We start from the raw sequence: 18,942 nt of genomic DNA, 5'->3' as shown, positions 1-18,942 counted from the left end.
CTGCACCTGGCTAGCCCATCCCCCCTCTACAATGATGACAATTGAGCCAGCTTCCACTCTGCTGCCAGTTGGCTACTGGGCTGCCAGCTTGTGTGTCAGTAGTAAGGGGAGTCACACAGCAAGGAGGATTATTAATGGTGCTCCAAGCATTAACTGGCCCTGGCTTTTAGACATGGAATGTAACGCCTGGTACTGGGGGAACATGCTTCAAGCAGCTCCGCTTTCCTTGCCAGCAGGGTCTGTTGGCTACAAGGATATTTTATGGAGGAAACTGAGGCAGCTGCTGAGGTGGAGACAGAGGAATCTCCGAGCAGCACTATCTTCTCATTCTACATGGCCCACCTGCAGTCTCCTATGTGCCATGCAGAGAGGTACCAGGGAGGCCTAGCTCACTGGGGGTCTACCTAATTAAGACTTGGCCTAATTATGAAACTGGGCTTTAGATTTGGTTTATCGTTTTTACAGAACTGTCACAATGTCTAATCGTTAGTATGTTACATAGAGAAGACAATTTTCGTTATATTAACAGTACATTTAGCCCATGCTATATACTGGGTCAACTCAGCCATATTCTTATCTTGTATATCTTTCTATTACTGCTTATGTAAGATAACGCACCATCAACAATTTTGTTTACCCTTAACAATCACTAACTAAAGACTTTCTGAGAATATATTTTAAACATCCCTGTTATGAAACATGGACTATTTTGTAACAGTTTGGGGGGAACATCCAGGGGGTTAGCGAAACCAGTCAATAAAATGCTTTTGAAGTTGGCTCCAGGGCAAAGCAAAGTTGAGACATTAGATAACCCCCCACGTATGTTTACTGCAGGTGGGTCAGACTTAAGGTCATTGTGCTGTGATAAAATAAGAATTGCTTTTCATGTAGCGAGAAAAGGGTGCTGGCTCCTCAGCCAGCATCAATCAGCATTGCTCCTCCAAAAGGAGCACAGCTACCGTGATTTACCCCAGCTGAAAATCTGGCCCACTGTGCTTATGGTTATTGTGTCAGTGATGCAAGATTTATTCTGACCTTAGTTATTCCCAGCATGGAGGAAACTTGTGTTGTGCCTACCCACACTCACCTGCTTTGTGGACACTGGGCTAAGTGCTGGTTCTCCACCCTGCTACAACAGCCACACATTAGCCCAGTGCCATTCCAGAGAGCTACATTGGTGTAACGACATGGACGATCAAGCCATTAGTCTCCAGGCCATCAAACTCTTACACAAAGCAGCCAGAACAGGGGCCAGAATCCCCATCATCCCCAGGTTTGCAGATAAAATTACTCATCCAATAAGCCTGGTTAAGATTTAATTTTAGAAACAAACAAGCCCTCCTCCCGCAGGCCCGCTTCTTCACATAGACCCGGAAGCTTCTTACAACGTCCTTAAGCGCACCCCAGTTTCTCCCCTAGGGCAGCTCTGGGCAGAGGAACTGAAGATTGAAACTCTACGCGTACAGGGTCACCATGCCTCAGGAAGGCTATTATCAGTGTGAAGAGGGTTCAGCACAAGGCAACAGAGATAATTCCAAGCATGAAGAATCTAAACTAATTAGTAAGAGGAAAATGGAAGCTTTCGCAGGTATGAAAGAGTGTTACAGTCACTGTATATTTTCTCACACTACCATGGTTATTACATTACAGTAGCATCAGGAGAGAGCAACAGAGATCAGAGTTCCACCATGCTGAAAGACAATCCTTGCCCTAAGGACCTTACAGTCTAAACAGACAAAAGGTTGGAAGGGGAACTGAGGCACAGAGTGAGGCTGTAACAGGGTGCTAGCCAGGAGGTCCTGAGCCAGCACTCTGTTAGCCCAGCTCCAATTAAGAAGCATTAATTGGGGCTGGCTGAATATGCCACACCTAATTGATAGAAGGGAAGCACCTGCGGGCCTCATTAGCGAGGGGGCTATATAGGGCTGGCAGGCAAGATGGAAGTGAAGGGGCAGGGGGTGTCCCTGCTTGCTGGAGAAGCTAGTTGTTCCCTGGGGTGCTAGTGGTCTGTAAATAGAAGGCAGTGGGAGCTGAGACTGTAAATAAAAGGCACTGGTGATTGCATCCAGAAGAAGTCTCAGGCTGATTTGTGGGTGCAGGGGTTCCATAGTGGAAGAGTAATCAGGAAGGCACTCATCACATGGGGGGCTCATCCAGGATACAAGAGCCAGTGAAGTGGTTGGTGGCCCGAATATGGAGGAGACCCTGCAATGGATGGGTAAACAGCAGGAGCAGATGCAGCATGCCCTGCAAAGTTTTTAGCAGTCCCACCAGGCTGGGAGCCAGGCCCTACTGTCCTGGCAAGCAGAGCAACAGCAGAGTCTGTGAGAGTTCATATGGGAGCAGACTGGCATGCAACAGCAGCTCCTGCAAAGAGTGGTGAGTCCTGCAGGAGGGGATGGCACCTGGCCGCCGGGCTGAGGACTCTGTAAAATGAGCCCGGCGGATTATCCAAATACCATTCTTGGGACCTTTGAGGGGGTAGCCATGGGTGCCAGGTGGGATAGGGCAACCTGGGCCCTCCAACTGGCTCCATGCCTGATGAGAGAGGCTTAAGCGGCCTATATGGCCATGAGCAAGCCCAGAACTATGAGGCAGTGAGGGTGGCCATTCTAGACTGGACGGGCCTGTCTATAGAGCGGGCCTGTCTATAGAGCAGTACTGCCAAAAGTTCTGGGTGGCCTGACTGATGGTGGCGATGCAGCCCCGGACGTATGCCTAGAGACTAATGGACTGGGCCATATGCTGGCTGAGGCCAGAGACATGCACGGTGGGTGAAATGATGGATATGTTGGTCCTAAGACAATGACTACAGAGCCTCCCTGAGAACATCCGCATCTGGGTGAGGTGTCATCAGCCTATCACCGTTGAGGCAGAGGTCAGGTTGACCTAGGAATATATCAAGGCAGAGGGTCCCCAGAGGGAGGACAGACCCCGTAAAGACAAGGAGTCAGGGAATAAAGAGATGGAACCTTTTCTGGGAAAGGCCCAGAGAGAAAGGGGGAGCCCCGAGGAGCGCCCGAGAGGCCCACCAAGCTTGTTTGCTGGCAGTGTGGGAGACCTGGCCATACAAAATGTGACTGCCCTGATATGGAGTATGGGTGGGCTGAGTTTTGTGGCTGGACTCAAGTTGGGGGGTAGAAAGAGGGACAGAAACTGTCCACCATCCCGGTGAGGATTGGGAGGAACCCCCAAACAGGCCTGGTAGATACCGTGTCAGCCTGCTTGCTCGTACAGAGGGGGCTAGGGCTGGTGAAGCCGCACTGGCTGATCGTGGAGGCAAGGATGGCCCCTGAGTGTATCCATGGGACAAGAGGTCCTGCCCAGTGACCCAGGAGCCCCTCGAAGTGAGGGGCCGCTTCAAGGGGAAGCAGGTTGGGGTGCTAGAGGGGCTACCATACCCGGTGGTGTTAAGTAGGGACTGGGGCCCACTACCGAGAAAGAAGTGGAGAGGTGCCCCGAAGGAGCATATCCCTAGACCGAGGATCCCAAGTGGGTAAGATAAGCAAAGTCCCAGAGATAGCAAAGAAGAGAACCCTAGACAACAGAACGCAGATCAAGAAGACCGGCAGGAAGGGTATATGGGGGAGCTAGCCAGCTTGAGCCCCTTGGAAAAGGAGAGGAGGCAATTGCAGCACCCCACAACACCACTCCCCAGGGAGGGAATGTTGGGTGGTGTGGGGGAAAACTGAGGCACAGAGAGTCCCACAGGATGGTAGGATGGATCCTGACCCCCTACTAAAAGTAAAAGGGATACAGGGGATGGGATGCTGCAGGGGTGCGACTGGTGTGATGACCTGCGGGCAGAGGCGGAACTGAGGGGCAGCCACCCCTCCTGAGCAATGTACATTTTGCAGGTAGGGGATGGGAAAAACCCCAGGAGAGGATGCCAGGGATTGCCTGGCCAAGAGCGGTGAACTTCCCCGGAGGAGCCCCCCAGGCAGAGGGGTCGAGGTCGGCTAGCCCTGGCGGCTCATAAGGGGGGAGGCATGTAACAGGGTGCTGGCCAGGAGGTCATGAGCCAGCCCTCTGTTAGCCCAGCTCCAATTAAGAAGCATTAATTGGGGCTGGCTAAGCATGCCATGCCTAATTGATAGAAGGGAAGCACCTACTGGCCTCATTAGCTGGCAATATAGGGCTGGCTGGCAGGTGGGCGGTGGAGCGGCAGCTGCTGCCAAGGGTGTGTGTCCCTTCTTGCTGGAGAAGCTAGCTGTCCCCTGGGGCGCTAGTGGAAGCGGTCTGTAAATAGAAGGCCGTGGGATCTGACACTGTAAATAAAAGGCACTGGTGATTGCACCCAGAAGAGGTCGCAGGCTGATTTGTGGGTGCAGAGGTCCCATAGTGTGAGAGCAAACAGGAAGGCTCTCATTACAGCGGCAGTGACTTGCCCATGGACTCACACAGAGCCATGAATTGAACCCAGCACTCCTGAGCCCTAGATCTGTGCTCTAGCCACTAGATCATGCTGTCTCCTTGCCACCAGCAACCACTTTCAAAATGAAGGGACATAATCTAACACTTTGCCCCCCAGGCAGAACTGGGATAAATATATAGATTGAAGTACTGGAGAGAGTCACTGAAGCCAATGGAAAAACACGAATTTGAAAGACAGCAAGGTGTCTTCCCAGAAGAAGGAACCAAAGTTGAAGAAGCAGCAAGAGTTTTTAAATCCTAGCTGGCTGAATAGCCCTTTACCGCTCCTAAAATATCTAGGACCAGGTGCTCAGAGTGTAAATTGATGTCACTCCTTTGGGAGAGGCCCAGTGAAGGCAATGTACACCAGCTGAGGATCTGGCCTGTTATGCTCTTGCAAAATGCTTACCTGTGCCACCTCATTAACCGTCATTTCAGTTTTTATAGGCACTCGTCAACACCCATATAAGTGCTGAGGAGCTCGGCCATGGTGATGTGGCTGCCTCCCCAGATGGGAAGAGTCAGAGCCTCGTTTGTGAAAATGTACAGAACAGCTGTCTCAGGAGCAGTAGAAGAAGTGAAGACACTTGGAGAACTCATCTGAGTGAATACACTCCAATATATGACTCGACCAAGCATAGTTGTGGTAAGGAGACATGCTCCCAAAAATTAAATGGGGGGGGGGGTTTGAGGGAGATGTAAACATGTGGAAAGGGCTGGCCTTTTCAGGAAGTTTGTTAGCTCTTCTGTAGTAGCTATGCTGCTATTATAATTGTACAATGGTTCAGAACCTGCTGACCTCAATGGAAACATTATCTACTATGCTGTGCTGCTACAATTCCAGCCATGCTATTTTGTGCTTAGAAGTGAAACTATTTTTCAAAGCTTTAGCCACACCCAAGAAGGTACCTTTCACTTTCATCCACTAATTTTGAATATAGTTGGGGGCCTTAATTGGGCGCTTGGTCTAATTCAGTCAACTCACTCCAGGGAAAAGATGAGTTAATGGGGGCAAATCTGTAATTTAGTTTATGAAGATGATGGCATAGGGTACAGGCTAAGGCAAAGACAGGTCCTACTATTGGAAGCTGCAGTGGTTTGGATGGCTCCTGGTTTGGAGATAACGATCCGCTTTGCTGTTCACAGGTAACTCATTGCTCACGCAGCCCAGTCAGTCCAGGGAGGGGGGAAGGGTGTGCTTTTGTTGTTGCTGTTTAGTATTTTGTGCTGTTTCAGTGGAGTTCCATAGGCAGTATCCATTGGTGCCTGTCTAGAGTCATGTGTACTCTATGGGTCCCACTGAAGGCAAGGTGAGTAGTTCTGTTGCCTGCAGCGGGCTTGGCTCAGCCTGTAGAGCAGTGTTCTCACTGCCAAAGCAACAAGCTGTCGCATAAAGGCGGAACTCCAAAACAAAACAGGGTTTGTCCCTTTCTTGCTTTACTCTTTTACAACGCATAAAGGAGGCCTCAAACTGCTGCCTTTTTAAAAAAGTAATTGGCTTGGTTTTTTATATTAGAAATAACAGGTCTTGACGTCTCCATTTTTGCTGGAAGCCTAATGTGGTGATGACATCCAAAAATCTGAAACTTGCATGGGGAGGGGCTGTGTAGAGCCAGCATGGCCTAATGAATAAGGAACCTCGGTGGGCATCAGAAAACTCATGTTCTGGTCCCAGCTCTGCTACTGACCAGCCATTTGACCTTGGACACATCACTTAGCTCTGTTTCCCCTCTCATCCTTTGTCTTGTCTATTTAGACTGGAAGACCTTTAGGACGGGGTCTGTGTCTCAGTACCTGTCTGTAGCACAATGAGGCTATGACCTTGGCTGGGACCTCTGGGCACTACCGTTTACAAATAATAATGTTTAGTCAGATGTGTAAAACACACTTTATGGTGTGTGTATGTTATACACTGTTTAACTCAAATGCCTCACCAACTCTTGGGAGAAAAGCTTTCTCTGAAAAATGCGATATTGTCTTTTCTTCAAGAGAGCTGAACAATTTTCCTGCTCCTCCAAAGAGTTCTCCAGTAAAAACCAGAATATCAGACCTTGCTATTCCTAAGATTTCTAAGGTAAACAATAAGAACCTTTAAATACAGACTTGATCAGGCCATCTTTATATACCACTAATGAGCAGCAAACAGCAGAAATAAGAATCGGCTCCTTTGCAATCAGTCTTTAACAGTCACTGCTTAATACACCAGGGAACCTTTCCATGTATAATGGATTGAGTCATAAGGTGTCAAATGTCAAACACAGAAGAAAAGTAAACGCACTCTTCTTTTGTAAGACGAAACTTGACAAACACACACAGGCGCACCAATGTGTCAAGACTCTTGCAGCCAACACCCACTGGCTTTTGTTTTAGATGCCATCTTCACTGGCTTGCCACTTTGTACCAACCAGCGTTCACTTACAATGTTCAGTTATCCAAGCAGGAGTCCCAGGAAGGCTGCAGCAATGCTGCTCGGGCAGGAGTTCACAGCCACTCCAGCAGAGGCCTCTCTCAGCCCTGCTACAAACAGTCATTTGCACTGGCATGCAAATTGCACTAAAAACCATCATGAGGGACAGTAACTGGCTCCCTAGTAAACCGTGTAAATTGGGGAGGGGGGGCAAATTGCCATTCGTACTTGTGGCTCTCACTACGGTCAATAGAAACCAAGGACAGAATTCGTCGCTTAGATTTTATTTCTAGTATAAGAAACTAAACTAGACAAAATTTTAACTCCTTTTAAAGCCCATCTTGGCCATCCCCTTCACAGTATTATTAGCATAAATAATGTTTTCCTATTGCTGAACAATCCATATTTTCCTGAAGTCACACTTCAAATGCAAAGATATTTGTCCTTTCCTGAGCTAATCAATATCTCAAGTGTACATGTGATTTTTTTCCAGAACAGTGATAAATGCTGCTCCCACTAGGCAAGAACTGGGGGCACTGGGAGAGCTATAGGTGGAAGTGCTGTGCTCACTTCTCCTATAGAGATGTTACAGGGAAGCAGTGGGCCCGAGCCTCAAATTTCAGATCCAGATTTCAAATCTCTCCAAGGCTGGGGATGTTCAGATCTGGAGTTTAGTTTATATCTGTCTCTAGCAGACACTGAGATGATGGGTCTTCCTTTGAAGAGCATGGGCTGTTGTTCATGCTCACTGAGGCATGTGCAGGAAAGTACTTCTGCACATGGTTAAAGTTAAACCCACACTAGTCAAGCACCTCCCTGAACATGGATACTTTCCTGAATTAAGGGCTGAGAGAACTGGTTGCAGAGTGCCTGCCTGCACTAGTCTATGTTGGGGCTCTTCTCAGTCCAGATGGGGTCCTAATGAATCACCAACACCAGCTCCAGTACCAACTGAGCTTTTTGGGGCTGACTAGATCTGAACCTACATCTCTTCAAAGAGCTAAAGAAATCCTACTCCAGTCTTCTCTGACCCTGTGACACAATTCACAGACGTGGTTAAAAGACCTCTGATCCACACTGCAAAATAGAACTGAATTTCAACCACGTTCCCCAACACTGTTGATTTTTGCAGAGTAGATGGGACCTGTCTCTTTCATAGAGGCATGAACCAGAAGGGGTCAGGAGTTGAGATGTCCCTTAATGGTGATGTTAACAATCTATGCACATTTTATGCAGAACACAGATGTAAGTATCTTTCATATAACATTCACACGAACTACGGAGCGGCTTCTGCCATTCCTCAGTGTGATGGAACATTTCACCACCTTAGCACAGCAAATAGTTACTATGGTCTGTTCTAACACAACTCACTGAGTTTAGATTGCAAGCTCTTCAGAGCTATGTGTTTGAACAATGGGGAGTCAAACCTCTGGCTGCTACTGAAACATGAACATGATATGTTGTTGCTGTAATTACAAGTGCTATTGACACATTGTCTAGCCAGATGGTCTGATCAAGGTCTCATCTACCTGGATGTCTCCATTTGCTTGGCCAGTAGAATTTCTTCCCAGTGCCTTATATTTCCACAGTTCAGGCTTTCTCACTCCAATGGCTTCAGCTTGTCATTCTGCTGTGCAGTCTTCATTATCCTGGTAAGTTTATTTTCTTGCCATGTGGTTTGATCCTTGCACTTTCACTATGTTTATGAGCTCTCTTCTCTCCACAACATGCCCATATCAGATTCCCTTTGCTTTCCTTGACCCACAATCTTACACAGTCTCTTCCCCTCACGCCCATATGCCTGGTCATACCCTAGCTCTCACTATCAGCAACACTCCTCTTCCATTCTGCTCATGATAATCTTATCTATACTGACCACTCCTTGGTTACGGTTGGACACTGAACCACCTCACCCCTCATAAAATTACCCTGTTTCACTGCTCCTAGAAACTTGATCCCACTAAACTTTTCATCTTGGCTTGCTCTCTGAATCCCTCCTTTCTTGACCCTTCTCCTACAGTTCTCTTACTTATGGTGCTAACTCTTTGCCTTTTACCAATCTGACCCTATCAAAAAACCACCTGTAGTACACACCAGCTCCAGATCATTACAAGCATGAGTTGAGCTTTATAAAAAATACACACACATCCCATCACCATATCCACTAGGAAATCTGTTCACATACAAAGGGATGTTCTCAGCAATGCAAAATCTCCCTCTTCCTCTCTTGCTTTCTCTTCCTTGCCATTAATCCCCTTCTCTACTCATCCAGCTCATACTTACTTCTCAGCATTTCCTGGCCAAGTACAAGGGATTTGCTTCCTTCTTTAAAACTGTGATTCCCCCTAATTTGTCATGACATCTCCTCCATCCCGACATCTCCTGACTACCAGCCTGAAATCAAACTATCTACTGAGCAGGTGCCAATGATTTTGTTAATATTCTGTTCTAATGATATTTCATCAGCTAAATAAAAGGCAATCAGCGTGCATTGCAACAACTTTTTGAACAGAGTTCCACAACATGACAGGTTAATGGCTACACTTATAGAGCACAACATTTCTTTCATCAAATCTTTGGTCCTACTAAAGTAAATGGCAGAACACCGATTTACATCAGAGGGACCAGGAACAGATAGCAACTTGTATGTATATATTCACATATTATTAAAACATTCACAAAACAAAATGTTCCACTGCATGGGCTTCTTCCCCTGAGGAGAGGATCAGAGCACAAACACATGCCAGATGTTAGTCACATTGCTTAATGCATGTCTGGAAGGCACTCAGATATACTATAGGTTTCAGAGTGGTAGCCGTGTTAGTCTGTATCCGCAAAAACAATGAGGAGTCCTTGTGGTACCTTAGAGACTAACAAATTTATTTGGGCATAAGCTCTTGGGGGGGGCTAGAACCACTTCATCAGATGCATGGAGTGGAAAATACAGGAGCAGGTATAAATACATGAAAAGGTGTGAACTGCCTTACCAAGTGTGAGGTCAGTCTAATGAGAGAATTCAATTGGCAGCAGGATACCAAGGGAGGAAAAATAACCTTTGAAGTGGTAACTGTCTGAAATGGGCCACTCATTACCACTTCAAAGGTTATTTTTCCTCCCTTGGTATCCTGCTGCCAATTGAATTCTCTCATTAGACTGACCTCACACTTGGTAAGGCAGTTCACACCTTTTCATGTATTTATACCTGCTCCTGTATTTTCTACTCCATGCATCTCATGAAGTGAGTTCTAGCCCATGAAATCTTATGCCCAAATAAAGTTGTTAGTCTCTCAACTATACTATAGTGATGACTACAGCATAAGAACCTATATAGAATAGATTGGAGAGTTAGGAGCTCAAATCCCACTGAATTCCAGTGAGAGCTGGGCACCTTGGTAAATCCCAGCCAAAGTCATTACAATAAAAACGGCAGCATGGATTGCAACTGTGAAAGTGACTATATCATAAAGGCAGTAAGGGTCAGACTCTGCCATCCCTACTCATAGGAGTAGCACCTTACTCCAGGAGTACTTCCACTGAACTCAGGGGCACCGCTTTTGGAGTAAGGCACAGCCCAGCATGAGTAAGGATAGCAGACCTGGCACTAAATACCCAGAAGTGTGTGTTTTTTTTTTCTTATGGATGCTGTGATTCTTGTTTATACCTTTTGGACCATGTTAATTAGACTTACCCCGCTCTGGCAGTTCAGAATTAACACTGCCAGAGCAGTGTGAAGGAATGATTGGGAACTAGGTTCTGGGAGTCCCTCATTCACCTTCTCTTATGAACTCCCCACATGTTTATGGACAAACAGCAGCCCTGCTCTTCACGCATCTCTCTCCAACTATTTTCTCCCTCTCCTTCCTGACAATGCCATTGTCCCTCAGACATTTCTGACGTAAGCCAGTCCCTCAAAACCTCTTTCTTCCCAGACCCTTCCTTTCTCTCCTAGTTCCCTGTTGCGCTTTGCTCCCTTTTTAAAAAACCCTCCCTAGATCCTGAAACACTTCACCTGACATCCTAGCTACCACCTTTCCTACCTCTGCTAATTTCCTGAGAGAGTAGCCCTCATCTCTCCAACTACCGCAGCAGCATAAGTATGCTTCTCTGCTCCAGCCCTGGCACACAAACTGATTTTCTTTATAGACCAAACACCTTCTCCTTTCCAAGGACCAGGGTTCATTCTTCTCCTTGAGCCTTCAGCAGTCTGAAGTCCTTCCTGGACCTCCTACAGATCTGTGCAGGTGTCACTGCCTCCTTCCTGTCAATGTTGCATTCCTGCCCTCTTTTCTCTGGTGGTGGTAATTGTTCTGTACCACAGCCCTCTTTGGTAGAGTCCCATGAGCCCATTTTTGATCCTGTGCTATTTCCCATCCACCTTCTCTCTCTCATTTGTATACCTTATCGAATGGCTTTAGGCTGAGGCTACTCCACCATACATACATATTTCTACATCTTTGATGACCTGTGTCGTCTTCATAAGTTGCGTAAGCTAAATACCTGATAAACTTTTCCTCCATTCCCCTGCTGGACTTAGATATCCTGGTGTCACCAGTATCAAAAGAAACGTGAAGTAAGCCTTGACCCTGGTTTTGCCGTCTCCTCACACATTTCCAGTATCTACAGATTTTCCTATTGCCGCTATGATTGTTTATGTACAGCGCTGCCTTTACCTGAGCTCCACCTCTATTGGCATCCTCCTCCATGTCTCCATCTCACCCTACCTGGATTATGTCAGCTCCATTTTGTTGGCCCCTCTCTTCTCCAGATAGCAGCATGAACAGAGTGCCACTGACCACTTTCACAGGTGGACAGAGAAGCATGACCTCATCACAGAAACATTCAAATGATTCCACTTCCTCCCAACTCATTTCAGGATGCCTTCTTTGGTTTTTAGGCTCTCTGTGGATTTGCTTCTACCTACATCATTATGTCTGCTCCCACCATCTTGCTCAGGCCTTCTCTCTTTCCCATTATGCAGTCTCAAAGGGTTGAGAATATAATGGTCCATTCGCAGCCTTGACCAACGGGCACTGCATTCCTGCATCTCCAGCTAGCTTCAAAGCCCATCTGAAAATACATCTCCTTTCCCTTTGCCCATGTCTTCGAATTTATTGCTCTCTGTTTTTTTTACTTTCACTTTGTAGCTCTGTTATTTAACTCCATAAAACATTTCAAACACTTGACACAATAAAGAAAAACACTCTGTTGCAGTGCTCACTGAGTGCAGACCTGTCCATCTAAGTTAATAACTGTTTTGTGTACATAGTGTCCTGGCCCATCATAGTTCTTAGGGCACTGCACGGACAATGCTAGTTAAAACACCATAAACTAAACAAGATACAGTAAATAAACCACAATAGAAAGGTGCCTGTTTGCCACAGGGGGTGGGGGCACTTTTAAATAGAAAATGACTCTGCCAAAGTAGTTTTCAATTGCTGTTTAAAAGGATGGAATGAACACCAGTAGGGCGATAAGAGGCAGCATGGTCTAGTAGTTAAGGCACTGGACTGGGACTCAGAAAACTGAGACTCTGTTCCTTGCTGTGCCAGTGACCTGCTGTGTGACCTCATACAAGTAACTTCATCTCCCTGTACCTCAGTTTCTCCTCCCTCTCTCTGTGTCTGTGTTATCTACTCAGACTGTAAACTCTTCAGAGCAGAGTCTATCTCCTGTTAGGCTCCTCTTAGTTGGGACTCTGGGTGCTATAATTTAAACATAGTGACACAAATAATAAGGGGGAGTAATTGCTGCACCCTAAGGGACCAACAACACTTACAATAAGGTGCAAAGGGGGACCCCTCAAAGGCTGGGGGGCCAGCACAGTTGTTATTGCAGCAGCAATCACAAACCATGGACATGTCATCCACAAGACCTTTCTCAATTGCTGCTCTCAGCCTATTCCCCCTGCTTCATCAATGATACTTTCTAATCATCCATTAGGAGAAGTCCCCTGTCCTACCCTGATCTACAAGGACCTTGCAGGACATTAGAAGCAGCCTGACGCAGAGAGCTGTTGTGTTCAAATCTTTATTTTCATTCTATCAGCAACAGCTGGTTCCGCTTGACACCCAGAGCTTTGCCTTGCTTCCTCTTACCCACAGTTCTCCAGGCCAAGACAACAAAGCAGCAGGTGAGATCACTCAGGGCTTTGGCTAACACAATCCTATTTCCAAACACAGAGATTAAGGAGTGCTAGCCCCCTCTAACTGCAACCGCACAGAGTAGCTGCACAGCCCGTCCCACCTCAGAATGACTGGGTGATACTCTGGGCTCACTCGACAGTAGATGAGGGAGGGAGGGAGAGTGCTGGGGGAACAGAATGCTCTGTTTTAAAAAGCTGTGTTATTTTGGGAATCAGTCTCAAGCAAGGCACTTTGGATATGCTGGCCTGTGAATACTGCCACCTCTAATAAATATGAGCTAATAAATTATCAGTACCTGGAGTGCACGGTTAGAAGGGCCACACTGGGTCAGACCAGTGGACCAATAGCCCAGTATTCTGTCTTCCGAGAGTGGTCAGTGACAGGTCCTTCAGAGGGAATGCCAGAACAGGACAGCCAGTCTGAGCTTCTGGCAGTTGGAGGTTTTGGGACACCAAGAGCATGGAGTTGTGTCCCTTAGCAATTTTGGTGTATTGGAATTACAGCTGTGTTCAGCACCTGCTATTGTTTATATGAGGACACTTGGCTTTATTCATTGAAGCCCTGATCATGTAATTGTTTCTGAGTTACTGAGCAGAGCCCAAGTGAATATTGGTACAGAGCCAGCTACTTATTTAATACATTATTTGTCGTGCCAGCATGTATCTTTTAAATAACGGGTAGAATGCTTTATAAACTGGGGGGTTATGCTGCCGGGCAAACTATTGCCCTTTGATTAAAGATGAAACCCACATGGCACAATAACACTCCCAGCCATTCCTGTTGTATTTGCCACTACATCTTTTGACTGAGGGCATTGGTGCCACTGGCTGTCAGTCACTTTTCAACCTCAGGGGCAATCATTTTTGACCCAGACTTCCATCCCATCTGTCTATCTCTGTAGACAGAGAGAAAATCTCAGTATTTCTAGTTAGTTAAGATACTTGTAGAAAATATATATACATAATATATTGTCTCACAAAGGCTTAGCTATTTCTCTGTCTTGTGAAAAGCATTAACTTTTACACATTTACAAGGTAAAGAAATAGCTAATATTAATAATACTAATAACTCTTCTAGTTCACTGTTTCTTCATTTGGAAATGCTAAAGGGTCTGACTAACTTATTCAAAGGCTCCTTTGCAACATTGGCAGGGAGGAAAATAGAAGAGGTGGTTCATCTATTGAATGTCACTTATGGTAGAAAGTCTTTCTCAAAGAGGAAGGCCTCACAATGTTTCCTAAAGATGGTAAGACTTTGGATTTGCAAAATCCCCTCAACAGAGAATGCTTTGTTCCCAGCTCTCACATGCTTCCTTCTGGGCTGTAGGCTCTGCATTGCTCCAGAGGTGTACAGCAGCTATGGTGGTTCAAAGATCAAAATTGGCCTTTGGTGTAGCTGGGGCTTGATCCATTAATAGCTTTGAAAATTAGGACCAAGGCTTTAAATTGGTGTTGGAAGCTGATTGGGAATCAGCAGAGGGACGTGAACACAGGCCTGATGTACTCACCGTGGCCTGAGCCACATAGACAGTGGGCAGCCACATTCTGTACAAGCTGAACCCTGTGTATCATCTTCACATTCAGATTCAAATACAATGAGTTATACTGATCCAGCCTGGTGATGACCAATGCATGGATCTCTGTGTTTAGGCCCTCAACTAGGAGGAAGGGACAGAGCTTCCTATCAAGCTGGAGGTGAAAGAAGGCATGCTACCTGGTTATCCAGGCTTAGCAAGGGGTCAAAGAGGAGCCTGAAGCTTTGCACGCATCAGCTGAATAAAGCTCCACTGACAGGAGGTCCCTGGGTCCATCAGACCCAAGCCAGCTTCATGAATGGAGAGGTATGGTGCAGAATTTACTGTTCAAAACACAAGGAAGACCTGCTGTTTACAGTGTTGTTGAAGCCGGGATGGTCCCAGGATATTAAAGACAAGGTGGGTGAGGTAATATCTTTTACTGGAAAAACTTCTGCTGAGGGAAGAGACAAGCTTTCGAGCTACCCAGACCTGAAGAAGAGCTCTGTGGCATTCGAAAGCTTGTCCCTTCCACCAACAGAAGTTTGTCCAATACAAGATATTCCCTCACCCGCCTTGTCTCTCTCATGAAGATATGTTGGATTTGGGTGAACACTAGTTAGAAGAACAGGAGTACTTGTGGCACCTTAGAGACTAACAAATTTATTAAAACATAAGATTTCACGAACTACAGCTCACTTCATCCAATGCATAGAATGGAACATATAGTAAGATATATATATATATATATATATATACATACAGATAAGTTGGAAGTTACCATGCAAACTGTGAGAGGCTAATTAGTTAAGATGAGCTATTATCAGCAGGAGAACAAAACTTTTGTAGTGATAATCAAGATGGCCCATTTAGACAGTTGACAAGAAGGTGTAAGGATACTTAACTTAAGGAAATAGATTCAATATGTGTAATGACCCAGCCACTCCCAGTCTCTATTCAAACCCAAGTTAATGGTATCTAGTTTGCATATTAAGTCACGAACCTATCCTTGCAACAAAGCCCGATACCAACTCTGTCCACATATTTATTCAAATGACACCATCATAGGACCTAATCACATTAGCCATGCCATCAGGGGCTTGTTCACCTGCACATCTACCAATGTGATATATGCCATCATGTGCCAGCAATGCCCCTCTGCCATGTACATTGGCCAGACCGGACAGTCTCTCTGCAAACGAATAAATGGACACAAATCTGACATCAGGAACCATAACATTCAAAAACTGGTAGGAGAACACTTCACTTCAGCCTCTGTGGCCACTCAGTAAAAGATTTAAGGGTGGCAATTTTGCAACAGAAAAGCTTCAAAAACAGACTCCAATGAGAAACTGCCAAGCTTGACTTAATATGCAAACTAGATACCATTAACTTGGGTTTGAATAGAGACTGGGAGTGGCTGGGTCATTACACATATTTAATCTATTTCCTTAAGTTTAAGTGTCAGAGTAGCAGCTGTATTAGTCTGTATTCGCAAAAAGAAAAGGAGGACTTGTGGCATCCGATGAAGTGAGCTGTAGCTTATGCTCAAATAAATTGCAAAAAGAAAAGGAGTACTTGTGGCACCTTAGAGACTAACCAATTTATTTGAGCATGAGCTTTCGTGAGCTACAGCTCACTTCATCGCATGCATCCGATGAAGTGAGCTGTAGCTCACGAAAGCTCATGCTCAAATAAATTGGTTAGTCCTAAGGTGCCACAAGTACTCCTTTTCTTTTTGCGAATACAGACTAACACGGCTGTTACTCTGAAACCTGTCAAAGAAATTGGTTAGTCTCTAAGGTGCCACAAGTACTCCTTTTCTTTTTCCTTAAGTTAAGTATCCTCACACCTTCTTGTCACCTGTCTAAATGGGCCATCTTGATTATCACTACAAAAGTTTTGTTCTCCTGCTGATAATAGCTCATCTTAACTAATTAGCCTCTCACAGTTTGTATGGTAACTTCCAACTTATCTGTATGTGTGTGTGTGTGTATCTTTACTATATGTTCCATTCTATGCATCCGATGAAGTGAGCTGTAGCTCACGAAAGCTTACGTTCTAATAAATGTGTTAGTCTCTCAGGTGCCACAAGTCCTCCTGTTCTCTTTGCGGATACAGACTAACACGGATGCTACTCCGAAACTAGTTAGAAGGATATTAATTTTTAGGGGACTATCCTGTAAAATAACTGTTTCCACTCTAACAAATTTTTCAACCTTAAAACAGTCTTGAGACCAATGATTTCTTTAAGGTCTCAGGATATTTTTCCCACCTCCCTCTGGGCATCCAAGAGCCTTTTGTGCCAACAGGAGTAGTACATGCTGCACTGTGGGAAAGATTCTGCTGTCCGTTATAACTGCATAAATCTGCAGTAAAGCCTAGGCCCAAACCTGGGCTGCTGCTGAGGAGCACACACGGCCACTCAGGAGAGCACAGTTCAGGTGGTTTTTAAGACCGGTTTTCAGACTTCCAGTCCTGGGCTGGCTGTACCCTGAGTCTGTCGCTTGGTATAAACTGGAGTAATCTAAATTAGACCAGCTGCCAACAGCCCAAGGTGAATTTCATAGATTCATAGAGTTTAAGGCCAGAAGGGACCATCTGATCATCTAGTCTGACTGCCTGCATACCACATTTCAACAATTATGGTAGCCAGAGATCAGCAGGGAGTAGAGAAGCCACGATGACATAGCCAGCTCTGCACCACTGGAGAATCCCTCACAGTCCAGTCAGTGGGGTTAGGGCCCCTCTGTGCTAGCAAGGCAGTCCAAAGCTGCTGATGCAGCTGACAGTCAGGGCTAAGACTTCAGTGGAGTTACTGTGGATTTACACTGGTGTAACCAAGAGCAGAAGGGATGGTACAAATTAACTGACGTAATTTTGTCAGTGTTGCTGTAGGACTGCCCAAGAAGCATCAGACCCTCAGAAGGTGAGACGGGGGAGGGCTTGTTCTTTGCCCATCAGAGGAAAAGGAAACAAATGATTAAAAAGACAATCAGGTTGAAAAAAGGTGTGCTTGGGAGCTCAGTGCCTGGCTTAGCCTGGGGCATTTGAGACCTGCTGCGGTAAAAGGTTTGGTTCCTAAGGGAAGTGCTGACAAACCTTCCTTACAGTGCTACTATCAGATGGTAAACAAACAACTATTATCTGATGCCACTGGGAAGTCACCAGCCCCAAGGGCAGAGTGCACCAGTACTGACAACTGCTGCCAGCCTGGAGATCGATGGCTGGTCTGCTGCCTTGCTTCTCAGTCGGTCACTTACACTGGGGAGTCAGATCTTACAGGGAGCGATGCCACTGCTGTGCCACTCTGAACCCCTGCAGCCAGCCAGCCGCATACTACCCACCCCATCTGTTCCGTCATCCCTCACACACACCTACCTGCTGGCTCATGCTCTCACACACACTGGGCTATTTCCCTGTTGACACAGTGCATGTTACTCCCTCCCATTCATGCTACTCACACCAGTAAAAGAATATAGACATGTGTCTGTGAAATAGAGAAAGCTTCACAAGGTTAGTTTAGGAATCAGATCTCCCAGCAGTTCTCTAGGAGCTGTTGGCAGTTTTTTAGACTCTGGGTTGGGGGAGCAAAGAATTAATATGTCCTTAGGGGGAGTTCTAACAAGCAAAACAGACAGGGCCAGATCCTCAGCTGGTGCAAGTCAGCACAACTCCATTAACACCTGTCACACCATTTACACCAGCTAAGGTCTGGCCCAAAGAGTGCACTAAAGCACATAGGGGGGGGGGGGGAAGGTGTGTTTCAAAATGTGGTCACTAACATGTTTTAAAATGCTAGCATAGACAGGGCAAGTTGGAGTTTTAACATCTCTAGACCTTGTCTATAGCAGGGTTTTAGCTGTGGCATTTTAAAAAAAAGACCCCTCTCTCCCAGTGTGGACATACCCTGTAAATAAAGGGTGCAGGTGAATAAATCCACCTCTTTGTTGACTACAGGAAGGGAGAACTAAACCAGTTGAGAAATCTCTCACACTTTTAACCGTATTAACAACTGAATTGTCCTTGCAGAGATTTTCCAAGCAAATTCATATGATTTTAAGGCAGTGTTTTCTTTTCACACCATGATCCCAATAATTCCCTAACAAAAGACACGCTGTGGGTTAAACAGTAGGGGGCCAGATCTATAGGTGGTGTAAATCGGCATAGCTCTCCCACCTGTTAATCTAGTCCTATGTGTCTGTGCCTCTCTTATTGTGAACAACTATCTCAACAAGAAACTTGCATTGCACTATACTGCGAGTATTCACCATGTCAAGAACTACTGTACCCCAAATCTACATTTGTTGCCCTGCCACATGCTTGCCAGCTTCTCTTAGTACTTGGTGTTGCAGGAGAACAAGGGAGTTTGAAATGTTGCGTTTTAACAAATGCACTGAGTTCTAGGAGCTAAAAAAAGTGTGAATCAGGACCAATGCTGCTGTTGGTAAAAGACTTGTGAAAAT

The 18,942-nt window shown here is 45.8% G+C and overlaps 1 protein-coding gene across 2 annotated transcripts in view; it reads right to left on the bottom strand.

The window, feature by feature from the left end:
- Positions 1-18,942, bottom strand: part of SLCO2A1 (solute carrier organic anion transporter family member 2A1) — a 119,019-nt gene that overhangs the window by 66,515 nt on the left and 33,562 nt on the right. The gene's annotated exons all lie outside the window — the stretch shown is intronic.

The sequence above is a fragment of the Lepidochelys kempii genome, chromosome 9 (assembly GCF_965140265.1).
Source record: "Lepidochelys kempii isolate rLepKem1 chromosome 9, rLepKem1.hap2, whole genome shotgun sequence".
In the NCBI taxonomy this organism is placed as follows: domain Eukaryota; kingdom Metazoa; phylum Chordata; order Testudines; family Cheloniidae; genus Lepidochelys; species Lepidochelys kempii.
The sequence above is the reverse complement of the archived record's forward strand: the minus strand, read 5'-3'. Positions and strand labels throughout refer to the sequence as shown.